The sequence below is a fragment of the Lissotriton helveticus genome, chromosome 9, assembly GCF_964261635.1.
Source record: "Lissotriton helveticus chromosome 9, aLisHel1.1, whole genome shotgun sequence".
Taxonomy (NCBI): Eukaryota; Metazoa; Chordata; class Amphibia; order Caudata; family Salamandridae; genus Lissotriton; species Lissotriton helveticus.
Genome location: NC_136070.1, coordinates 848,117,446 through 848,144,633, shown reverse-complemented (window position 1 = coordinate 848,144,633; position 27,188 = coordinate 848,117,446). Strand labels below are relative to the sequence as shown.

General features: G+C 43.2%; 1 long non-coding RNA gene across 2 annotated transcripts in view; it reads right to left on the bottom strand.

Moving 5' to 3' along the window:
• LOC144783016 (uncharacterized) overlaps nucleotides 1-27,188 on the bottom strand; it is a 273,950-nt gene that overhangs the window by 59,022 nt on the left and 187,740 nt on the right. For both annotated transcript variants that reach the window (XR_013601362.1, XR_013601363.1), the window contains exon 2: nucleotides 18,524-18,647. This is a non-coding gene — a long non-coding RNA (uncharacterized LOC144783016). The remainder of the gene's footprint in view (nucleotides 1-18,523; nucleotides 18,648-27,188) is intronic.

Sequence of the window (27,188 nt, the reverse complement as noted above, 5' to 3'; positions counted from 1 at the left end):
CTGGGGTGGATTTGAGGGATGGTCACTGTTTAGGGACATGTGGCTGATTTAATATGGTTTTCGAGAAAAGGTGATCGAGGCTGTGGGTAATGTTGAGGGTCATGGGATTTGGAACAGGGAGAAAAGGGTGGGCCAAAATGGGGGATGTGGCAGAGGTTAGGAGGGAAGTTAAACTGGTTCTGTACTGGAGCGAAAGATGGAGAGCTGGGGGCTACTGGGATGGTCGCAGGCCTGGTGCATGGAAGGCGTGAGCCGAGGCCATGCCACACCTGGACTCTATAGTACACAGGTGAAGCATGGGTGATGGGGCAGGAAGTTCGTCACGATCGTCTGATTACGACGACCAGCTATTTTATTCAATGGTTTCAGGGTAAACCCCTCCGCCCCCACCCCACCTCTCTTTCACCATACTCATTGGTAGCAAACACTGCCCAGGAGAAAGGAGGCTGTGCACGAAGCGCTATGCACAATCCTAGCTAACGCCTTCATTATGAAAGACATGGGAGAGGCATTGAAAGCTAACGCTTGGAGGCCATTACAGTGTCTGACATTCCGCTGTGGGTAACAGACAGGCGTGAGAATGAGCACTGGTCACAAACTTTACCTTCCACCGCAGAGAAGACCACCATCCTGTTACCACCGAACAGCTTCCAGCTCTTAGAAGGGATGTTCTTTACAGTGTGCGCTATACAAAAATGGTCGCTTCCCAATACGGCAGCTAGAGTAAACACCTGCAAGAAATACCCCACTCGCTGTCACCCTTCCTGTCCCACCTACCACTCCCCCAGTGCCGAGGCATGCCCCCCTGCATCCCAGAATCGCCCCACGCCTCCCGTCTAGGCGCAATTATCACTTAGTTCCAAAATTTCCCCAGGCCACTGAATAAACCTTGGGAGACTCCCTGGGTGCCCTCCATCACATGCGGCATCCCCACGGTGTCACTGTCCACTTGTGTTGCGGTCCCCTTGTGTCGCGGGCACCTTGTGTCGCGGGCCGAATCTGCACCGCTCTTGTTGCCCCATTGCATACGTGTCTGTCACGCTGCCCATATCGCCTCATGTCGTGACGTCACTGCCACGCTCGCAGTCGCAGGTTACGGTGTAGCGGTCCCTCTGGGTCACGTGCCAGGGATGCCCGACGCTCCCTCACATTGTGTGGTTTCGGTGACACTTGTCACCCCCGGCGGTTGTTTCATTGAGGCCCTAATGACAATGCAGTGTCACCCTGCACCACAGGGCAGTGCCTGGGTGCCACTGCCACATTACAAAGTTTCACTTTAATGCCCCGCCTTTTGTCCCCTATAGAGGCATCGCTGGCATGCTGCTGCACTCTCACTGTCTTCCATTGTCACTGTGCGCCACTGTTGCCCCACTGGTATCTGCTACACTGACACACAACAGCCCTGTCGCGCTGTGTCACCTTGTAGAAACAGTAATGTCACATGTCCTGGTGTCTACGTGGACCAGTGACTCCCCCTACCACAGTGTCACAGTGACTCCTTGTAGCACCGTGGTGTGTCATCGCTGTGCCACACAGTTGTTGCTACAGGCGGGGGTGTCACCGTGGTACCTTGACATCCTGTGTGAGGTGTCATTGATGTGTCCATTCACACGCAGCATCCTTAAACGGCGTCACTGCCCTCGGTGTCCCGTCGTGTCACCTGTAGTGCTGCGCTGCCCTGCAGCACCGTGTCGCGGCATCACTCGCTGACATGCCACGTGACACGGTGCCGCTTTCACACCATGTTGTGCTGTCTCTGCCAGGTCGACCCCCACGGTGGTGTCTCTAGTGCGCCCTGTCGATCCACAGCGCAGTATCCCTACTTTAGCAGTCACTGCACACCTGTGAGTGACTGTCGCGACATGTTGGTCCATGTGCAGTATCACTGTGGACCGTGCGTTCATGTCCTGATGTTATATATCTTTTCTTAGCCCAGTGTGACTCAACACACTTTTTCTTCCACACACGTGTCCGTGTGATCCTCGTTCACTACCCAGGACAGCACACCACTTTGGACCTGGTCTTCTCTTTCTGTGTTTTCATATGTCTTGTCGTACCACACTGAGGTGACGCTTCCACTCTACGTCTGTGTGTTACTATCATGCCTTGCTGCCTGCCCAATGTTCGGTTTCAAGGCGCGCCTTGTCGCCCATGTCACGGAGTCACTGTCCTGCCTCCTCCCTGCATGCTGGGATCTTGTCTGTCATCCTTTGTAGTGATGTCCCTGTGATGCCTCTGCCCCCCCTGTCAATGTTCCCTCTACTATGTTGGGTCTGTGGCCCCTTGTCCCGGGGTCACTGTGATGTATCTGCCCGCAACCCCCCCCCCACCCCCTCCCTTGGGTCATGTTGCCTCTATTGTCCCTGCATATCCCGATGCCATTGTCATACCGCTGCGTCTCATACTGCGATGCTGGTATCGCCAAAGGGTGTCACCAATTTTGTGGTTTCACTGTCGGGACTTGTCTGCCCATACCGCAGTGCTGCTTTTAGCCCGTGACAGTGCCCCATCAAGAGTTGTCGCCCCATGTGGAGCGATTACATTATCATTTCCTGTCATGATCATTTCATGTCTTGATGCCATTGTCATTTCATGTCGCGGTGTCAATGATGCCGCGCGCTTGCCGTTTGCACTTCTCTATGGTTAGCTCTCTATCTGTCCTTCGTAACATCTCCCCCCTCCTTCCCCGCTTCAGTTCTTTCAGTCACTGCTCTTCCTTATCTCTCCAACTCAGCCCCATCTCCTACCCCCCGCCCCCGCTCTCAGGCGGCCCCCAAAGCCCACTCGGTGCAGCAGCTCACAACCATGCCGGTTTACCCCCGTAACAGGGAATCGAGATGCACTCAATAAAACTGGTATCGCAGAAAATTAAAAACAGTGGTCAGAAAATATGATCACAATAATTGATAAAGCCAAAACACTAAATTCTATTGAAAACTCAAACTGCAATCACAGGACCTGATGAAAAGCTAGAATATTAACCTCTTAAAGAAAAACTGCAACCTCGGCATGATGACAAAGCTAGAATACCAGCTGGTTGCAGAACACAAACAGAAACCACAGCAAATGATATAATCGCTACTTTAAATTGTGCAATGGCATACACTAAGCAAACATTATTGCAAACTAAAAAAATGAATTTGTAATGTCAATCTGCTCGTAAAGCGTTTGATAATTAATTGTCATTAACAAACTAATAAAAAACATCATCTAAAATAAATGCGACTAGCTCAATGACCCCGGGTAAAAGGTCAACAACGAATGGCCCATATTCACAGAAATACAAGGTGGTCCGAGACTTTCATAGTGAAATCAAAGAATCTGACTGGTATACTGCTGTGTACCAAATAGAGAGCTGGCCATTGTGTGTGACTTACAGACACCCAGTTACGTTACTTCCAATGTACTAGTCTGCACGGCATGAGTTGTTATACCAGACTGCAGCCTGATGTGGGCTACATCCATCTGGTCTGGGACTGCTGACGACTAATTACATTTTGGGTAGCTCGTATACCTTCACTTCTTGACCATATGGGGATCAAAACGCTCTAGTCACCCAGGAAGTTTTTATTGGGGCTAAATCTCTATAGGAAAGAGCTAAAACATAATCTCCAGCGTTCTTTGCATTCAAAATGTTTGTAAGTGGTCGAATACAGAATATGCTATTTTGAAGGATGTTCAGATGTGGCAAGACTGTCCTGAGTCTCCTGTATGCGTTACTGATGGAGTTCTCCAACTGCACTGATTAACAAGCCGAGGTGCCGTGACAGCGGGAGGGGGGGCGGGAACGGGCACAAGGACAGCGGGAGGGGGGCGGGAACAGGCACAAGGACAGCGGGAGGGGGGGTGGGAACAGGCACAAGGACAGCGGGAGGGGGGGTGGGAATGGGCACACGAACAGCGGGAGGGGGCGGGAACAGGCACACGCTGGTTCAAGACGGCACGGCGAAGCTTCTCAAGTAAGCTACTGCCCGGCCGCCATCTGACCAAATGACCAAAACAAACCTTCCAAAATCCCCAAAAAAAAAAAACACCGCCCACCTCCGTTTTAAAAGGGGCGGAGAGGGAGAAAATGTATGGAAACGCCCACAAATCGCCTCGGACAATGACGGACGCCTCTCTCTTCCAATGGCTAGCCTCCATTTATGGAGCTAGCCAATGGGACAGAGAGGCGGACCAAAGCTCCAGACTGCTTCTCGTCGTCGTCCTTGCAGCCAGACACCATTCCATGAATTCCATTAAGGCTGGATGAAATGTATTGGCTCCTCATTCATATCACAATGTGAGTGAACTGCAGGCTCTCAGTGCAATTATCCATTCTACCTTTTCCCCCAGACATTTTGGTGCGGGGGACCCTTTTTTACCAACGGATGTTACTCCTTTTCACCTTGGCCATTACTTTACTCTGCTCATTTTTTTTCACTCCATCTCTCAAAACGCTCTTTCGGCTTGACCTTAAAAGGGTGCTGTGTTTTTATACTGATCACCCAAAGACCAGTGTAATCTAGAGTGAAGAAAGAAAAAGCAGTGCAGAAGTAGACCCTGTTGATGTGGATAATCCTCTGTATCAAAATCTGCTGCTCACTGGCCAAGGAGAAATGCCCTGAAGGCCCCCAGGGCTTATTCCACCCGAGCCAAGACCTCTGCAACAGCATTGGTGCATCTCTAAGTACTGAAGTACAGAGGATTCTAGACAGGGCCGTTATGATGACTTCTCATCCACCAGCAGGAGAAGTGTTTTTAGACAAACAAAAAGGCACAGAAAAAGACAAGGGGTCAAAAATACACCAGTTGCTGAATTGAGCTGCCCAGAAGACTGCAGAAAAGTTTTCATTCTTGCCAGGTGGAGGATTTATCCTGCTATTCTCAGACAACAGATAGAGTACCCTTCAGCACTCTCATGACTCACTGAGCACCACATCAATGCCATGTCTAAAATCATGAACACCCTTGCACCCAAACAACTAAAGAGAACTAAACACTTATAAGGTCCCAAAGGCGAGACCTATTGGCTATGCCAATGATTGTTTTGAACAAGTGTCTAAGGCCATAGCTTGAAAGGCATGCTATAAATAGAGGAGGTCCCTTGAAGCGAAATCTTCTTCGCTGCTGTACCAAGGCAGAATCCAGTTTTATTTTTTGCAAGTCACCAACCTCGCTCAAGAAAATAAGAGGGCTTCAGATCAGACGCAGACTTCGTTAGAAGTTGTTTTTTTAGCTCGAGATTTAGGGGCTTTTCCTGGCCACCGAGATATGCCTCACAGATAACAGACATCCCCGCAGACCTGCCTGCCTCGTGCGTTCCCTGAAACAAATGCTACAGCAGAGAGGAGGAGCATGAGAAGTCTGTCTCTCTGCTGCCTTCAAAGAATAATTTATACATGACTATGGTGCAGTGCAAGATTAATTTATCCCATGCTCAAGAGGGGCTGAACCTCCTGTTAACCTTCAATCCTGGCTGTATCACAGTGCCTCAGACGGAGTAGCACTATTGGGCCCAATTTGGCTTACTTTTTTTGATAGACTTTATTTCTATGGGGTCTTTGTAAATCTCGCAACACTTCCTAGAAAGTAAGCGGGCAATGACTAAGGTGTCCGGTAGCCACAGGGCATGTACGGCGCAGTCAGCATGTCCATACTCCGGCCTGTAAACAACCAGGACTTATTTTGCATTCTGGGATATAACCCGTGGGCAGCACCCGGGCATTGCTCTGGAAGAAGGTGGGAGTGCCCAGCTTGTGACTCACCCTGAGGGGGGCAAGGCCGGGCTAGAGCTACTGCTAAGTGGGTGGGAGGCCGCGGTGAGTCCCACTGTCTCTCCCGGTAGCACACCTCGCCCATGACACATCTCTGGTTATAATGCTGCCCTCTTGAGAGTCACTGACGTGCCCCCAGCGGTGCCCTCCTAAGGACAGTCCGTCTCAGGGGGCCTGGGACATCAGAAGAACAGGGTCGGTAGGTGCTGCGAAAAACAAAACATCTCTAGTGCTATTAACAGCCACAATACGTGTTTTAATGTACCAGCGGTAGGTGAATAATCGTCAGTGTGACAGCGGGAGGGGGGGCGGGAACGGGCACACGAACAGCGGGAGGGGGGCAGGAACGGGCACACGCTGGTTCAAGACGGCACGGCGGAGCTTCTCAAGTAAGCTACTGCCCGGCCGCATTCTGACCAAATGACCAAAACAAACCGTCCACACAAAAAAAAAAAAACACCGCCCACCGCCGCAATGACGTTTTAAAAGGGGCGGAGAGGGAAAAAATGTATGGAAACGCCCACGAATTGCCTTGGACAATGACGGACGCCTCTCTCTTCCAATGGCTAGCCTCCATTTATGGAGCTAGCCAATGGGACAGAGAGGCGGAACAAAGCTCCAGACTGTTTCTCAAAAGTTTTCGCCTGGCGAACGCTGGTGCGCAGCGGACGCCAGGCGAAACCTAAAAACGAGCTACAAAAGGAGGGGATTAGATTGGTAATAAAAGAGGCAATACAGGGACAGTACTTCCTGACGAGCCATGCTGGTTTAGGGTTAAGACAGATAAGGCTAATTAACTCTAATTTAAATACCAAGGAGGATTTGGCAATTACTGTAACTGATTGTAGATTTGCAGGGTATGAAGAAGATATATTTGCTGGAAACAGGTACAAAGCCCTAGCAACCCCAGAATTTATGGAGTATGACGCAGAGGGATTCCTTAGTGAAATCGACTAGGTGCTTGGGTCGTCACACAGTCTTTCAATCCTATCATGGAATATAAATGGCCAAAAGAAAATATCGGCACAGATCGAGTTCGATAAAATTATAAGAGTAACGATATCTTGTGCCTACAGGAGACTTGGCTGTGTGATGATACCCTAGAATCCTTAGTTACAGAAGGATTCGCCCAACACCCCAAAGCAGCAAAGAAAAATAATCTGGGGAGGCCATCAGGGGATCAACTTACGCTGGTCTCCTCACAGATAGATAGGAAAATTGAAAGGTTAAATTTACTTTTTGAGTGGGCGTTGGGCTGTAGAATCCTACTGCAGAAGGTAGACCCCTGCTACGAGGGAATATGCATCATAAATGTGTATATACAGAAGGGAAAGGATCATGAATATAAGGGGAACTTGGGAAAATTAAAAGAAGATAGAGTCCATTAGTGTTAAACAAGAGAAGGACATTATACTGGTGTTATGCGATTTTAACCATAGACTAAACCCCCGAAGAGTGGATAGTTGGTACAAAGAATTCTTAGAATCCCACCATATTGAAGTAGCAATCTTTCCAAAGGGGGAGATGTCACAGAAGGACGAGACGTTCACTCAGCTAATGGGGTCTCTGGGCATGGTATGTGCAAACGGGAGATTCCAGCCAGACCAGCCAGCGGGACGGACCTTTGTAAGAGGCCAGCAACTTTGTCCAAAAGATTATGTGTTTTGCCAGGCTTGGTGTTTTGATTTAATTACAAATTTTGAGGTGATGCAAACGACAGGCAGTGACCACCTCCCTCTGAGGGTAGAACTACACATACTGGAATGTGAAAGTAGAGAGAGGGCTGTACAGATCCACGTGGACTATCCACAATGGGAAACAACCTGTATATCGGCTGAACACATTGAAAAGTTAAAGTTAATCCAGCAGTCGATCCCAACTGAAGAAATCCAACCTACGGTAGGAATCCCTTGGTTCGAATTAACCATAGATAAGCTGGCGGACTCCCTAAAAAAGGTAGTCAAGACAAAAAAGATAGGATTGGGTAGCCACGCTGTTAATAAAAATAGGAAGCCCTGGTTTGACGAAGAGTACAGGGTAGCCAAGGCACAGATAAGACAGAGGGAGAGAAGACTAAGGGCCATGTTTAAGGTGGACCTATATCAGGCACTTCAGCAACTAAGATTAAAATATAAAATATTACCTCAAAACAAAAAAAGGATGTATAAAGATAAGTGTTGGGAAAATATGCTGGTAATAATTGAATCCAAAGATATGAGATGGTTTTAGAAATTAGTACAAGAACGTATGGGTAGGAATACAGGACCCTTGGTTTGTATGGTCCATGAAGATGACTGGGTAGGCTGCTTGGGAGAAATCTATAGAAAATGGCATGTACAAGTACAGCCAATAACCCAAGATTGGACACAGGTAAGGGATGATATAAAGGAATACTTTACCCCAAGATATATAACTGAAATTACAGCAGTGATAAATAAAACGAGACCGGAATGGTGGGCTGAGCTATTTGCTAAAATGTTCCTAAGTTATTTTGGAAACAAGAATTGTACCTGAAAGCTGGAAGGGTGCAATTATAGGGCCAATATATAAAAAAGGTGATCACAAAATCCCCCAAAATTATAGGCTGAAACATTTTAGATATAGGGGAAAAAGTCTTCGCAAAAAGTATATTGAATGCCTTAAAAGACTGGGCAGAAGAAAATCAGAATATCCCCTCAGAACAGGGAGGATTTAAAGCTGGCCATTCCACAATCGATCATTGCTTTGCCCTTTGGGCTATAGCATGGAAGTCGATGGAAACGCGGGGAAGATTATTCTGTTGTTTTGTAGACTTCCGTGCAGCCTTCGACCCGGTGGATAGAGAGCTGTTGTGGGAGGCCTTAATTAGTTATGGAATTCCAAATTACCTACTGTGGCTGATACAATTGCTCCACACTAAAAACTGGGCCCAGATAATCTTAGATATAGATGGCAGTCTATCCGGGAAAATAGAAATTAGAAATGGGCTACGGCAGGGATGTGTATTGCCCCCCCCCCTGCTGTTTTCCTTTTTTTTAAGCAGACCTGCCATTAATCTTGGGTAATGCCATTGGGGCAAGCCCGAAATTAAATGGCAAGCAGATTGCATGCTTACTTTATGCAGACGATCTGGTGATCATGGATCAGACTGAGGTGGGCCTGCAAAGGAAATTGAATTTATTTAATGTCTATTGTTCCAGGTAAAACTTGTGATCAAAATCCTGAGCTTCGGCCGTAAGAAAACTGGGCTCTATTGGAGGATAGGGGCAGAGAAAGTGGAATCAGTATCTGAGTATAGATACTTGGGGCTATGGTTCGACAAAAGTCTGAAATGGAATACCCACCTAGAGGCATCAAAAGTAAGAACCTCTGCATCGATCAGCGGCCTGAAATTGTTTAACAAAGCTTATGGTGCAATGACCGACAGACCAGTGCTAAAAGCATATTCGGCTATTGTACCCCCACAATTTTTGTATGGCGCTGAACTGTTATTTTTAAGTGGCAAGGAAAACGGGGACGTCGAGGAAGCTAAAATCTTAAAAAAGCTATTTAGTCTCCCCATGTCAGCAATGGTTCAGGCCATAAGACTGGAACTCGGCTTGACTTTATGGGGTATTCAAGTCGGTATGGCCCTATTACGCTTCTGGCAATACTTAGATATAGGCGTAAACACTAAAATATCTCAACTGTGTAAAAATGAAATACAGAACAGCGAACTAAAATGGGCAAGGGAGATCAGGGGGATAATAACAAAGCTATATAATAAGATGGGAGTTAATATATGGCCCACTGTCTAGGTGGCTAATATCAACAAGAAGACACTCAGCTTGATGGGGATGGAAATATCCAATGCACAGGAACAAAATTACCTTGTAAATAAAATCTCAATACGTTTTATGGCTGCTACATGGAAAAATAATCAATGCTTCCCTTATATTGATAAGATACCGGACTGTCAATTACGAAAGGAAGTTCTGAGGGTAAGCATTAGGGTAATCCCTTGTTATATGAACAATCTGGTAAAGTGTGTTATGATAAATAAGATGGGAGGCTGTACTTGCTCCGTGGGTACTCAATGTGATCTGCCCATATTTTATTCGATTGCCTGAAGTTCCTGGACTTACGTATTATGTTTTTAAAACCAATATTTATGAAATATGAGATTAAAACTAGGACCCAGCCTGTGATACTGATGACCGAAATGGCCTATTTAGATATTGCCATGGCCATGGGGAAATTTATGCAAAAAGTGAAGGCTGTTTTATACCTTTTTAATGAATTTTAGCCAATCCTCCAGCAATTTAGGTAATAGTGGGGATTTTAGATTGAATCTGTTTTTAGGATGTATTTATGTGTGCTAATGAAATGTTCTTTTAAGACACATTTTTATCAATGATATGCATTGTTTGTGGACCAATGGTCCGAATAAACATGAAATAAACTGAACTGAACTGAACTGACTCTTGGACGGTGATATGGTTGACTTTGGCTTTTTGTTTTTGGTGTCGGTTGGTGGGTATATGGGTTAAAGAAAATTGTTGAAGTTATGGTATAGGAATAAATGGCTTATTGGGAGCAATGGACCTTGAACCAGGGTCTGGTAGTTTTTGAATTTTTAGCTGCAACAGAAGGGTGAGCTTTCTTCGTGATAGACAACTTAATAGTATTGGGGATTTGTGAGAACTATAAATACATAGTGAGGTACGGCAACTGAGGTCTGTAGGGCAGCCCACATGGTTATGTTCCGCGGTAATTTCGTAGGGTCTCCAAACTCGTGTTTTATTTTTCAGGGATATCACTTGTCCATATGAGCGGTTGTGAGCCACCTAGTTTTGGTCTAGCGTGATTAAGTTCGAGAATTCGGTAATAAGAGAGTATCTTCAACATTGAGTTTGTCTTTTTTGTTTAAGGTTTTCAGGTATATAATTTTCCCGCATGCAATGGGTTTACACTCAGAACGAATGGTAAGCCCTGGATTAGTGGATTGCGAGTAAACATTATGTATATAAAGGAATGAATAATTGAGGGTGGAGAACGGCACGGTATTTTAATTGGCTGATACTTAGAATGAAGGGAAAGCCCTTTGCTTATTTGCATTTTTTTGGGGCCCGTAGAAGCACATGCGGTTCAATGGAGGGTGAGGCCCATTGCAGTATTTCAGTTGGTTCACACGTAACACGAATGGAAAGCCCGGTTCTTCAGGTGCATCGTTATCTGCCCGTGAAAATAGAGGCGGACCTGATAGGGGACTGTGATAGCTAGTGCCTGGACAGGAAGTGACGTGATAAACCGGATATTGTTGTGTGGCATCGTCACAAGCCCATGTAAACGGATGCGGACCCAAGAGGGGACTGTGATAGTGAATTTTCAGACAGGAAGTGATGTTACAGAACGGCTATCTAAGGGAGGGCGGACCTAATAGGAAACTTTGCCGCTAGTCGTAGGGCGGGATTGAGAGATGATTTAAAGAGGGTTGGCTCTGATTGGTAGACGGGGTGTTTAAATACATGGGGTTAAGTTTGACCATTCCATTCCGGATTTATCGGACCGGAGGCGAGGGACATGACGCTGTTCTTGGAAGACGAATTTGGTAAGAATAGCACCTTAAGGGGGATACTTTGTGTGTTTTCATTTAGGCAAAGGAATTATGGGTAGCAGGGCATTTGGTAATGCTCTTTATTTTCTGTTGCAGCAAAATAACGATGATTTAGAAAGATGGTGGCCATTTGAAGCTGTTAAAGAACACTGTGGAGTGCTAAGGGTCTACTCTGCATTTGATATTTTTTATAGGTAAGGACCAAGATCGTTGACCAAGGAAGTCTTTTCTACCACATAAGAGACAGGTTTTTTTTTTGTTAACTAATCTCCTATTAATTATATTTTTTATAGGGATGGATTATGGTGGATAGAAAGATTCTGAAAGGGTAGACAGACATTTAATGCAGATGGGATGAAACTGATGGCAGGGACCACTTGAGATTGGTTAGGTGAGTGAGGACATGATCCTTATTTATTAATTTGGTCATTGTGATATAGAGTGAGAAATGGTTTTGTTATTTTGAAACTAAGATGTTTTATCAAAATAATGCACACCATTTGGGGGTGTAGGGGTAGAAGTTCTGAAAACGAATGTGTGGGGAAAGAGGCTTCACCTGGCTAATCTGTCAGGGGACTGTTAATGATCATCATGAACTAGTCTTTTTGATTATTAAGGGAGGCAGGATACATGAGTTTTTTAACACACGCCTTTTATTATGTAGACCGAGGAAAGGACCAGACAGAGGGGCTACCAAGTTTTGGTAATCTGCTGGATACGTGTGGAGAGCACAATACTGATTCTCTTTGTTAAACAACAATTTTTAAAGAAAGGTGAGCTATTTAATGAAGGTATTGTTTTTTTTGGGAGGGTGGTAGTTCTTTGGGACTCCTAAATTGCAATTTATGATGAATGGACATTAAATCACTGGGGATGGGGGAGATCAGACCATGAGGCATTAAGGACTGTTTAGAGTGTTCATAAGGCAGAAGGTGATCTGTTGTATTTCAATTATTGGTTATGTTAAATAATTTTTAGAATACATCAGAATCATGATTTTCTTTAAAAGGAACCAAATATGAAATTGTTCCATGTGAACAAGGGTCAACGATGTACATAAGACTTTATCCAATGGTGATTGTTTGTTTTTTCCTTGCTTACAGCCCTGATGATGTCCCATTAGGGGACGAAACACGTCGGCTGTTGACTTTGTATTAAACCGATATCGAGCTGACTGACAGCAATACAGGTGTTGAAATAAAAATAAAAATCATCATACAAATACTCATCTGGAAAATAGTTTTTGGGGGATCTGACTTGTAAATGTGATATTGATTACTATAACTGGGAACAATGTACTAACACGCTCCTCCCCAACTTTGATTTATGTAAGAGATGGGAATATCGAATGAGGCAGCCAAGTTCAGGTGTAAGAAGGTGGAAAAGTACTGGGATATTTGATGTGAGATTCTTGAATGTTCTTTGAAGTTATAATTAGTGGTCATCCTCTAGCTTAGCAGATTCCCTTAAGACTCAGGGGGTACAAACTTCTTTGCTATATATCTGCTGTGTGGCTTGATGCAATGCAATACTCCTGATCTTGGAGAACTTCTATGGAGGTCTCTACAATGCTGACATGTTTCTGCTGGACGGAACATAATTTGGGCTTTACCCAGCTAATGCTACTAGGTTTAGGCTTAGTTTAGGTAAATTAGATTTACTAATGTATTGACAAGAGGACTGGAAATCATTTACTGAGCTTTTGTTTCTTATTTTCTGAATTGTAATTACTGAATTCCTTGAATGCGTAATGTTATTAAGACTACATTTTTGCAGACAATTTGTTTTGCCAGTAGTGATTCTGTATTTTGACAACATGTTCATGACACTTGTATACATCAGTTTGGCTTTCAATTCATAATAAACCTACATTTAATCACAGCAATCGAATTTTGGGTCCTCACTGTGTAACCAAATAAGCAATACTGTATATTGAATTTTTGGATGATGTTAGCGCCTTTTTATTTCCCAAGCATCAAAAAAGGTCTATCGCAGGGGTATTTGGACATATGGCTCTGTGTTCTCTGGCAGATGGTAGCTAAACAAGAATATTTACATACTGGAATTGGGGAGTTAGAATAATTTGTTAGAGTAGTTCAGATCAAATCCCGGCCCTAGAGCTCATGCTTTGGTTTGGAGGATTGGCAGAGCTCCAGCAGTTCAAGAAAGATTTGTAACAGCAGAGGTGCGAATATTAAAAGGGTTGCACATTCTAATGGCTTCTTAGCTTTAGATGTTCACGGCGATTGTGTGATGTTTGGCAGACTTGTTGTGAATGTCGTTTGAATGGGGCACATAACGTGGAGAATTTGAAGTTGATATCGGGTTCGACGTGGCCTAAGATCCCGGTATGTTATTAGAAAGTGTAGAAGACACAGTATTTTAATTATCTGCTATAGGTTTATGGTGGGTGTTGTGAGACGTCGTTGACAGCACAATTTACATAGGGACACTTATTTTTGTGTGTGAAAATGAGGTATTATTGGTGTAGTGGACCCTTTGCACATGGGAAAGCTGTACTAATTGGGGTGATTCCCCGCAGGGCGAAGTCTCATTTAAGTGTGTCTGAGTAGGTTGGAAAATATTATTCAGACCATTTCTTGTATGATTGAATTCTGTTGATTTCTTTAGTAGAGCAGACAAAGTAATTTGTTGCAATTGCTTTGTACTTGTTTGCATGAGTATTGATGAGGAGAGTGCTTTTGTGAAAATTATTTTTAAAAAGGGTGGTTTTAGTGGTCTTAGACAACCATAGAAGGGTCTCTGACTGTTTGTTTTGGAGAGCAGCCTTCAGGCTTAGTCCAGAAGGAGTGTTAAGCTGCTTGTTTTACCAGAACTAATCATGTAGTGTAGGTTAAATGAAAAGGAAGAGCACAATGTAGGTATAAGAATAGTTATATTTATTAACCCCTTCCATGCTCATGACGAGCTCAGCTCGTCATGGCATGCACCTCTCAGGTGCTCATAACGAGCTCAGCTCGTCATGACCACACCCGTTTTCATTGCTGTCGAGCACAGCAGGGGAAAATCTTAAGCAGCGATGTGGTTAAACACACTCACTAACACATTGGTATATCTTCTACCTGGAAATATCAACACAATACACACAATATTTAAAAATGAAGCAGGTAAGTCAGCAAAAATACACCATGGTCTCCAGGGGTAGATCAACCCATATACTAAAGAAGTGGATTGCAAAATACAAACTAAATTGAGACCTGACCCAGAAGACTCACAAGAGCTAGAGACCCAAGGAACCACCTAAGTTAAGCTCCCTGGAGCTCAACGGAGGCTGTGTGCAGAGTGGAAACACAGCTAAGTGCTCAATGAAAGTCAATGGGAAGTCACAGTTGCAGTATTGAGGAAAAAAGATCCTTCCCAGTGGACACTGAAGAAGCCCTGTGTAAGGTGGAATGTTGGAGAGTCACCCCACCCGTGGATAACCCAGGAACCAGGATACCTATAGTAGGGAAGCCGGGTGCATAGGTGCGAAGTGACATCAGAAACCCCATAGTCCACAATGGAGAACCTCAGTGAAGATGCCGCTGGCGAAGAAGGCGAAAGAGTCCAGTGGAATCCAAGGATGGATTCTTGACAAGAAGTACCTAAAATCAGAGGAGGCAAAGTCTATGCTACTCAGGAATGACCAGGAGGCATGGAAGGCCATTGACCACCGATGACAGAAGATGCAGGAGAGTTGATGGTTACCTTATTGCTGCAGCTGTGAGGACCAAGCAATGCTTTGGAAGACCAGGAGCTGTTCATGAGCTGTCCCATGATGTATGATGAAAACTAGGGAATCGGTGTCTGGCGGGAGCACCAACAAGCCTTTGCAGCAGCAACAGACATGGAAAACCAAGAAGGTGCATTGTAGGAACCAGAAAGGTCAAGGCACTCACCAAATGCAGGAGAGTCAGAGTAGCCACTAGCAAGCAGGAGAGCCCACAGAAGCCAAAGAAGACCCTCAAGAAGACAGGCTGAAGGCACAGGAGTCACAAGAGGACCTCAAGCAGCTCACCAAGGATTCAGGCCCATGGTACAGAAGATGTGGTGAGGACAAATATCTTGGCAGGAAGAAAGGCAGGAGGCTAGAACCTCTTGTAGCCTGATGATCCTTGGAGGACAGAGTCAACAAGCCTTAATAATGTTAAGTTGATGCAGTGCACTTGGGGGCTATTCCATCGGTTCCAACGAGAGATACTGGCCTCAAACTCGGTGAGAAGACAGAGGAGGCCTCAATGGAGTTGCAGAACCATAACCTGTGTGGCTGAGCCTTTCGAAGTTTGTGGGGCCTCAGGAGCAGCAGACCAGTCAGCTTAGTTGCGGTGCCTGCAGATAAAGGGGAGTGACTCCCTCACTCCGAGGGAGATTACTTCAGGTGATTTTGATGCCCAGAGGCCGGGAGAAGAACCTGAAATAACCACAGGCACAGTTGATGCAGAAGACTGGTAGGACAATGAGACCAGCAGCAGCAGGATTCTTCCTTGATTCAGTCTCACTTCCGAGAGAGCCCAACGAAGTCTAAGTTGCCCAGACGGTTGAAGTGGAAGTGGTTTCAGATCTGAATCTTTTCCCATGATGAATCTAAAGAACCACCCACAGGTAAGCCCTTAAGTAACCTAAGGAAAGGGTTGGGACAATTCAGGAGTCCCTCCCAGAGGAGGGACTGGACAGAGGGGAGGATACTCCCATGTCCTTTGTCCAGTTTAGCTCTAGAGCGGACGCTAATGGCTTTTTGAAATAGTTTCAACTGGAGTATGCACGGAAAACATCAAACGTGCCCTTCTAAGTAGTCTGGTGGCGCTGGCAAGCACTCCCCAACCCAGCTCAATACACTAAAATCTGTCTGGGAGGTGGTCACACCTCCCTGTGACAGGAAACCTATTGTTATACCTTCCCTGCTTGAGCCCAGCTCATCTGCAGGAGAACAGAATCATGTGTGTGGTCAGTAGCAGCACTATCTTGCTGTTGGACCCTGAAAAGCTGGTACTGGGAATACAGGAGGGATCCCTGGGTGGGGGGGGGGGGGGGGGGGGGGAGTCCCCCAGTACATGGGATCCTACATCCAACACTGAAATCAGTGTTGGGAAGGAATCCAACATGTTTGATTCCAAATATGACCGGTTTCGGTGCAGCCAATATATAGTTAGACATCTCGTAATTGACATGATGTCCACTTTATGTATACAATGGCACTTACAAAACCTGGAGAATTGACTCTTGGGTTTGTAGGGGGTATCCCGCTCAGGCAGGGAACCTTTACACTTATAACCTTATAACTTATAAGTTTAAGTGCAGTGCCCTCAGATATTAGGAAACTTATATCTTTTGTGAGTGGTGCTAGCACCAGCTCACAAAGGTTGCAATGGCAGGCCTGTCATCACAGGCCGGGTGGGCTCTCATGGGTGGCATAATACATGCTGCTGCCCATGGGAGACCTCTGGTGTACCCATGCCCTGGGTACTTTAATACCATGCATTAGGGACTTAGAAGGGTACACCAGTAGCCAATTAGGAAAATATCATAGTCAAATTTAGGGAGAGAGCACAGTGACTGGGGCTCTGATTAGCAGGACCCCAGTCAGAAAACAAAACACCAGCAAAAAGTGGGGGTAACCATGAAAACAGATCTTACTTTCCTACAGTGGGGCTAAGGAGAAGAACCTTTGGCAAGGACGAGAGGTGCAAACAAACAAAGGGAAGACCCCAATTCATGGAGAAAGGAGGAATCCAAGGACATCCTTATGTTCAGACCAAGAGATGGGAGTATCGAATGATTCAGCCAAGTTCTAGTGTAAGAAGGCTGGAAAATTACTGGGACCCTTAATGTGGGATTCTAATCATGTTCTTTGAAGTTTTAATTGGTGGCCAAGCTTTGGCTTTAGGCAGATTTTCTTTAGACTCAGAGGGGTACTTTTCTGTTGCTATATTTTTGTTGTGTGGCTTTACGCTATGCCACACTCCAAGTCTTGGAGAACACTATGGAAGTCTCCACAGTGATTACACCTTTCTGGTTTACTTGCTCTAATTAGAGTTATCCCCAACTGATTCTACTTGGTTTAAGTTTAGTTTAGGTAATTTAGATGTTCTCATCTTTAGGCAAGAGGACCGGAAATCATTTGCGGATCACCAGACTTTGGGCCAGATCTAGGTAACTTCCATTTAGCGAGTCCTTATTAGCGATTGTTACCGAATCACTATTAAGGACTCGCTAAATGGAATGTAGGTAGGAATTGCTAAAATATTAGCGATTCCTTAACATTCCTTAATAATGAATCAGTAATTCCGATTCGTAATTAAGGAACACATAGCCATTCATTCCTATGGGCTAGGAGGCCTATAGGAATGAATGGGAAGACATTCACTATTAGCGATTTGGTATTACCAAATCGTTAATAGCGGGAGGTATTTCAAGGGTGCCAGGGTGTCCTAAGGACACCCTGTTGCACCCATGAAATGTGCATGTGTGCACATGTGGCACACATACAAGCCCTAAGGACATGGATGTGTGCCACATGGCACATTAAATAAAGCAAAAAAGTGCTGTTTGTAAGGAAATCGCTACTTACCACCAACTTGAAGTTGGTGGTAAATAGCGATTCTTTAAGGCTGAGGTGCACTGTTTTTAGTGCTACGTACATTGCATTTAAGGAATCAGTATTTCCGATTCCTTAAATGCAGAGCAAATAAGGAATCACTCTTTTGCGATTCCTTATTTTGCATGTAGGTTTAAAGTCACCTACATCGCACATGGCTAAATACCGATCGGTAACACAGAAATGTAACACATTTTGGCATTACCGACCTGTATTTAGCCACCTACATCTGGCCCTTTGTTCCTTATTTTCTGCTTTGCCATCACTGAATTCCTTGTATGCTTCATGTTATTAGAACCAAATTTTGGCAGAAGATTTGGTCTGGCAGTAGTGATTCTGTATTTTTACAATATATTCTTGAGACTTGTTTACATCAGTTTGGATTTGAATTTATAATAAACCTACATTTAATCACAGCAATCAATGCTAACTCCTCTTTATTTTCCAGGAATCTACAAAAGTCTATTGCAGGGAAATTTGAATATTCGGCTCAGTGCTCTGGCAGTCTCTTAAAACAGTTGCTGTATTCCTTGCCTTCAGCACCATAGGCATTGCATCAAAAAGGTCAACAAATGCATCAGAAATTGTTTAAAATACCTTATATCTCTGCAGCATTAATGTGTAGCATGAAGGTCAAAATTCTGTGCTGCAGAGGTTAAAGCAGCTTGTTAACAATGGTTTGATGGATAAACAGAGGTAGGCTCATCCAGCAGTGAGTCTCCTAAAGATTTAATGAACAAAGATGGGTCAATAAGCACAGGAGCATCATTCCTAAAGCAATGCAACTGAAACACAAGCTTCTAGTCATATAGGAGACATGCATTGTAGTCCTAGAGATGAGAAGCAGGGACAGACAGAGAAATAATTCCACGTATCAATCACATTAGATTAGGATCATTAGCAGGATAAAAAGGTAGCCATTCAACCTGCTGAACAGACAAAATATTGTAAAATGTGCCCTTTAAGGGGAAGGAATGCTGGCACAAAGTGAGATTGCAAGATGTAAACAGTGTAGCTCAATTAAGGAGGGACCTGAGAGCCCTAAGTGATTTAGGGCCATATGTAGCATGCAAATTCGCAATTGCAAAGGCCGAAATTCGCAGAATTTCGGCCTTTGCGAATGCGAATTTGCAAAATGAAATGTATGAAGCAAAACTGGTGCAAAATAAGGAATCGCAAATTTTGCGATTCCTTATTTTGCAATTGCATTTAAGGAATCGCAAATTTTGCGATTCCTTAAATGCAATGTATGTAGCAAAAAATAATAGCAAAATGCCCTTAAGGAAACGCAAATTACCACCAACTTCTAGTTGGTGGTAAGTTGCGAATTCCTTGAAAAATGCACATTTTTGAATTTTCAAAGTGCCATGTGACGCACATACATGCCGTTAGGGCAAGTATGTGCGCCTCATGTGCACCCATGCATATTTCATGGGTGCAAAAGGGTGTTGTTTGGACACCCCTGCACCCTTGAAATTATTCTCAATTTGCGATTAGCAAATTGCGAATCGCAAATTGCGAATAACTTCCCATCCATTCCTATGGGCCTCCTGGCCCATAGAAATGAATGGGAAAGTATTCCTAAATTGTGAATCGCAATTTGCTAATCGCAATTAAGGAATGGCAAAAGAAATGCGATTTTGAACATACATATGCATTTGCGATTCTCAAATAGCGGTTTCTTAAAAATCGCTATTTGAGAATCGCAAATGGGTATCTTGATACATATTGCCCTTAATCGTTTACAAAGCCCAATACCACTGTGTAATGGCATACATCTAAATTTGTTCTTGATGCTGTGTGTATATTCTCTCTCTACTTAGCTTTAGGGGAGATGTAGTGATTGCAGAGATAGTATAGGCTTGCGATAGTGTTAAAAAACTATGACAGAAAATGTATTATGTAATACTACCGTAAGTCTATTTCTAATAAAAATAGCAGCTTCTTTTTAATACTGGCATTCCCTTGGATCAAACCTTAAATCAAAACAGAAAGAATGCTTCTCTTTTTTTCTTAATGGAGGAGAACCTAAAAGAAATGCAATTATATTTATAACATCTTGTATTTTTAAAATGTGTTTACTCACCAAATTAAGGTCGAAATGTAACTGTTGTTGGCAAAATTGTCAAATACAATAGGTCGTAACAGGTGAATATGTAGTAGCATTGATCATATTACTTAAAGAATCAGGGAGTTGACAGAAATCTTTACATACACTGTTTTTTATGTTTAATAAGCTTTATTAGCAACAAGATTGCAAAGAATAAAACACAATCATTACATGTGAAATACCAATTGGTGAGGCTAAAAACAATACAGCGGAAAGAAAGCTGTTTACAATTTTTAACAAGAGCTATGGGAAGGACAGGGGGAAAAGGGAAAGAAAAGGGGATTAAATAAAATGTACATCATACAACTGAGGGTCGAGTAACATTGTACACTAATATGGAATAACAAATGACTGAGGGAACTAATAGGGGAGTAAAGAGGCAAAAATTTCTGAAAAAGTAAAAAAAAGAGCAGAGAAACAATTCATGGAGGCTTAAAGTTTTCAGAACAATTGCAAAGAACTTGTCACTTTGCAACCATATTCAAATAAGAAGTTAATTGTAACCGAAAGAAGTCTCTATTTACGTGCAGTATGCATGAAGAAGCTAATGCGACATCCAACCTATGATAATGACGAACATTATTCCAGCAGGCTGTAAGCGTAACTTTTTAGGAAGATTTCCAATTTATTGTAACCTGATGGAAATTTAAGGCTAACATGAGATCAAATAAACCACATTTACAGGAAGTTCATTCCAAAGTGTCAGATAGACTTCTGAGAAAAAGTAATACATTGAACAAGGGAAATTGTAAACTGAAAATGGGCAAACTGCGGGACCAAACACTTTCCCAGAATGAGGCAGTATGTGGCCAAATGAAAAGATGTAGTAAATCTGCAAAAGGGTGGCCACAGGACTAACACACTGAATTATTAGAATGAAAAAAGTAGCTATAGTTACTGGTGTATGATATAATCTGTGATATACAAAAAACATGGTTTGAGGAGTGGACACAGTTCTAGAGATCTTCAGTGTTCTAATCCAAATCTTGTCCCATAGATCAATGCTCCAAACACACCCCAAATCAGTCTCCCAAGCAAGTTCCGCTTTTGTTTTACTACACTCAGAATTTGGAGCCGACAGCTAGGTGTAAATCAAAGAAGCTTTTGGGAAAAGAGAAAGTGCTTGAGAAGATTATCATCCAGAGGAGTGTGAACAGATGCCGGAAGTGAACAGAAAACAACCAGAATTGTTTCTATAAGGATTGACAATTTATACCAAAAGTGACAAGGACAAGAAAAAGTAACATGAAATTGAGGAAAAGAACAGGGTATCATACTGTTGAACAAATCCAGAACCCAAATTATGCCCTTTGAATCTCCAGGCCTTCACATAGATCGGTCTATTATTGAGAGTGATAAGACGATTATACCATTGAGGGAACTGGAGAAAGTCATCTCTAGAAAGAATCCTGGGCTGATCATGATGTCTCAGCAAGAAGCAGGTGTGCTTAAATAATGGGGAAGAGGTAACACAAGACTTTGAGGAAAAAGCAAGAACTTCTAACACAGAAAAAGGTGTCAATAAAGAGTGTTCAATAATACACCGTAAGGGTGAAAAGGGAGAAGAACCAGAAAGGAACCATTAGAGAGCATTGATTCCAACTTTTTATAATAAGTGGATAGAATAGGGAGTGGAATCATAGACAAAATATGTAAGAAAATAGGAATAATCATCATTTAATAGAAGAAAGGCATCCCCACCATGAGAGAAATAACCGGTTCCAAGAAGAGAGAAGATTTTCAACTCTGCGGAGTTCTTCCTTAATATTAATTGTAATAGTTTCCTTAATAGAACTAGTAAACCAACTACTTAGATATTTAATTTTCGAACTGTTCCAAAGAAAACCGTAGAATCAAAAGATTGCTTTACACAAAATTGGGTAAATCGGAAGAATCTGTTTTATCTGAATTGATTTTGTATCCTGAAACTAAAGCAAAGTCAGAGATTTCCTGATGTACACGGGGGATAGAGATATCTGGATAGGAAATAACAAGCAAAATATCGTCAGCATAAGCAGACAGTTTAAAGTGTTTATCACTATACTGAAAGCCAGAAATAGATTTATTGTGGTTACAAGATTAGAAAGCTTCAAAGGCTAAAATAAACAAAAGGGACCACCTTGACAGACACCCCTCTGTAATGGAAAGAAGTGGGAGGTCAGTCCATTGACTAAAACCGAAGCACTAGGGCTTGTATAAAGTAAAGAAATAAGAGAAATAAAGGAATGACCACATCCATGCCAAGTAAGAGCTTTAAGTAAAAAAAAAAACAGTCAACTCTGTTGAAAGCTTTTTCTGCGTCAATAGAAACTGCGGCCAAAGAATAATGAAGACAAGGAGCCTTATTTAAGACGTTAAAGAATGAATGAGAATTATCTAAAGTTAATCTACCTTTAACAAATCCACACTGTTATTTAACAATGAGGCACCATGGGACAGGTTCAAATCTCAGATCAATGGTTTTGGCGAAGATTTCATAATCTACATTTACCAAGGAAATGGGCTGATAATTCTTACAATAAACTGGGTCCCTATCCGCCTTAGGAATTAGACATTTAGGGGCTTCCTGAAACATTCCTCCTGCTCTGCCCATCTCATGAAAGTAAAGAAAAAGTTGTAAAAGCTTAGGTAGTAATACATTTGAAAAATGCAAATAAAATACCACTGTAAAACCATCAGGTCCTGGAGTTTTGCCTTTTTTAAGGAAGTTTAAACTTCAGAAATTTCCTCCGGCGAGAAATTGGAATCAAGAGATTTGAGATTAAAGGTGTTTTGAAAAAGAGAAGGAACATCACTAAGATAAGTATCAATAAGAGAGGAGGTGGCAGGGGACTCTGGGGTATATAATTGTTTACAAAATTTTGTAAATTCTTCCAAAAGATCACAATCTTTAAAAAGTAGGGTTCAATCTGTCGAGTAAATGGATTTAATGAGAGTGCGCTCCCTCCTATGTATGGCCAAGATAGTTGGCCAAAAGGGACCCTACTTTATTATGGCCATCATAATAACAAGTACTACTACATAATAATAATAATGATAGAAGAGGCCTTCTCAGTAGAGTACTTATTAAATTCAAGCTTAGCATGCTTATGTTCCTGTAAGGAGATGTCAGAACAAATAGTATAAATTTGGTGCTCTAAGCATTTAATGTTTGCTAAGAGAAGATTACGCTGGTTAAGAAGATGTTTCTTTTTTCTGAAAACATAATCAATAATAAAGCCACAGGCAGCAGCTTTAAAAGTATCCCACAATAGCTGGATAGACGTATCAGGTGACACATTCAATAAAAATAATTTATTAGCATAGGAGATGAAATAGGAAGAAAAAACAGGTTCCTTCAAAGGAGAGGTCAGAAATCGCCAACTATTGGACTTGGGGTGTGTAGGGAGCAGCTCAAAGTTAGTAACAACTGGGGCATGATAAGAGATAACAATAGGCTCAAGTGAAGAAAAATAAGATTTGGAGAGAAAGACTAAGAAAGAAAAATATAATCCAGCCAAGTAAAGGACCAATGGGGGGGGGGGGTGTAAAAAAGAAAGTTCTATTGCATATGGACTACACAGGTGGCAGGCATCAACCAGATGAGTTGTGAGATTGTAGTAAGGAATTGTTTGTGAGGTTTATGAGACAAAACAGACATTAGATTTTCTGTTCCAGAAAAGGATCAACAATAGTGTTACAGTACCCCCTAAAATAAATAATTAATCTTTATATTGAATACATTTTTTTGTAACAATAGACCAGAATGAATAATCAGGGTGATTTGTGCCATAAACATAACAAAAGTTAGAGAAATACCATCAATAAGCAATTTGACAAACCACCACCTTCCCCATAATATATTTCTTGAGATAAAACAAAACAATTCAAATTTTTATGGCAAAGAATAATAACTTACGTTTTCTTGGTGGACGTAGGAGAGACTAAGACTAAGGCAACCCAATTACGTATAAGTTTGATGGCCTCCGCCTCCTTAAGATGTGTTTCTTGAAAAATAACCAAATCAGGCTTATAGGAAGCCAAATAAGACAAAATGATCTGTGTCTCTTAATAGGATTAACAAAACATTTCACATTCCAAGATACAACTCTAAATGTAAAACATTAATACGACATGGAAAACTATACGACCATCAGCAATGAGAAGAGAGGAAAGGAAGGAAGAAAAAGGGTAGTTATAAAACAGAGAGTATATGAGGAAAATTGAATTTTGCCTTGTCATGTGTGCCTACGTGTTCCCCATCCTATGTAATATGTGCATGATTAATATGCATATATGATCGATTAAAGACGCAATTATAGTTGTGTCCAACGTTAGTATGCCAGTTTCCAGTCCTCGTGAAAGCAACGAGTATTAGGCCTATGTTGCCAACGTTTTACATTATGCACGTTAATTCATCGAACTGTCCCCGTTTCTAGGCCTCAAAGGGCCTGAACACCAGATTCAAGCTCCAGTCTCCTGAACCCACTCCGAGGAGCGATGCAGCCCCTCCCGCATCCCTGACCCTTCGCTTACTTCCTGCCGCGCAGCGCGGTGCCCGGCCTGGCTCTGCCAGCCTGTCTGCCAAGAATATGTTATGCCTACAGTTATCAGTTCAGCTCTCCGTCTTCACATTCCTAAGCTAACGAACCGCATAAACATCTTCAGCTATAGTCTAGTCTTTCTGTCTCCATGCAAGTGAATTACTGAATTAATATCCATAGAAGATTCATAGCACACGCAATACATGAAGAATATATGCATGCACCAGCCTTAGTGTCAAGTAGCCTTTGCTCTGATGACTTTTAGATTCTATCAACATGTACTCCAAACACAAGATACCAGATATGCTATAGGTACATGTCGTCCTGACATCTTAGACTTTAGTCTCCTCTTCTAGTGCAGAAGCCAGAGCCCCCAGCTCTCCCTAGTTACACGTCATGGCCCGTTTGCGCGCACCAGTAGGTTAAAGGTTCCAGCTGCCCAGGTAGCCCCCTCCATGTATCCACCCATTTATGACACTTCTGTGACGTTTACATCACATGTCTTCGTGCACGCCCTGTGCACGCTTTCTTTTTACGCCCATGTGTTCTTATCTTACGTTTGTCACTTGTTACGCCTACTGTATTCAATGCAATTGTAATGTTTTCCTATATATACTATGTAATGTTGATGAAACGTTGCAGCTGCCATTCCATGCCATTCTATTACAGGCTGTTCCGATCCTGTCCCTTCCCTTGTGCCTGATTAAAGCCTGTTATTTGTTGAGCTATCTGTTTTAGTTAGTATATAGAAAAATAGTACCAGTAATTAATTATTTATTTACCACATAATGGCGCCCGAACAGGGACGAGCCCCTTCCCCACGCGCCGGCGATGTAACGCAGGCCTCCTGACCCTTATACAGCCGTGACGGACCCTACTGTGCACGTGCAGATATTTCTGCTTCAAGTCTCCCTCAGGCCCACGGAGGAGACGGAGACTGCGGTCCGGCATCCAGACGAGGCGGTGAGGAATGCGGTTCGTCCCGACCAGAGCCCAAGCCGAGAGAGCAAGGTCCGAGGTATCCAGAGGCCCACCTGTTTCTGAAGCCCGAAGTTCGAAGCGCATGCGTAGTAACCAGACGTCGCAGCAGTCCAGTCCAGTCCGAGGCCTTCAAGTTCTGCTTCCCGGTGAGTACCGTTGCTGGGGGAGTATCTAGACGGGTCATTAGTTTGTCTCCGGTCCGATGGGTTTGGGTACGCAGATCCAGTCCGACGTGTCCATCTAGGTGGATACGGTATGACGTGTCTCTTTATGAGACCGGTATGTTCTGTACTGTTTTAGCAGTGCATCCAGTAATTCTAGTAAGTCCGTTTCTCGAGAAATTCAAGTGTTATGTTTTCAGTGTATCAGGTAGTATTCTGTTCGAACTGTTATTAATGTATTTTTTATGTCGTGGTATGAGTGATTTGTTTGCCATTTCATTACTGTGTTCATTGTGTATAATTCAAGTACGACTCAAATATGCCTCTGTTTTCAAAGTTACGTCAGATAAAAACCAGAAAAGGGTTACTCGAAGAATCAGTTCCTGTCCCTCCTAGGGACAGTCCTGGACACTTTATGTATCACAAGCATGGCTTAGATGCCATATTATATCTAGACTTATGGGTGGATTATACGAAGAATCTTGAAGAGAAATATAGATGGCCTGTATCAGGTACATGGGATGCCGAGTGCATCATGCGAGTAGAAGAAGCATTATGGAAAAAGAAAGCCATACAATCCCAGAAAGATGCCATAGAATTATGGCGCAAAGAATCTCATAAAAGAACCAAGAAAGAATTTAGAAAAGTAGAATTAAGTAGAGAATCCTCAGAAAAAGCCCAAGAAAGGGAATTACTATAAGAAGGTGAACGAGTTAGAGCAGAACAATCAGACAGACAGAGAAATGCCCTAATTAAAGGTATGTATCCTCTTCTCGCCGAGGGTTTGCCGAAGGCGACCCCGGAAGCACCCCATAATTTACCGCCACCATTAGTCCCGACTAAACTGCGTCATAAACCGACTGCAGCTGAAATTTTTCTTTCTTCCTATTTAGATGACACTGTCCCAGAATATGCTAATACAGATCCTACTCCGCCAGTCCAAGTTCAAGTCCAGCCTCCTGTTAATGTAATTCCTGTGCCTCCAGTCGTTGGTCCTGTCCATGCGCCAGTCCCCCAGGATCAACCCACATTACGTACTCCTACTGTACCAGTCACGTTACCAGCACCAGCACATTCAGTATTATTTGACGATTCCAGTTCAGGAGGAGCAGGGGGAGGTACTCCTATCACCCCGCCTCAAACAAGGCGACGGACGCTCAGAGATGTAGCGTTACAGCGTACGCCAAAACTGGCTACGTATGACGCCCTCCGAAAGTATCTTACAGAGTGCGGACCTGATTGTAGATATGATCCAGTGCCAGGAGAAGATAGCATGCTAATATATTCCATACGTTTACGTCGAGTTGCAAGCTTCTTGGTTACCATATCGAATATGGAACCACATCTAGACAGAATATACCATTTTATTCAAACAGGGGAGAATCCAGAAAGCATTCACGAAGCTATGGCACACAGGAAAGTCGAGATTCAAGGCATGATTTTGCAATTTCTGATAAATTGTTTAATAAGAGAACAAGATTATCCTG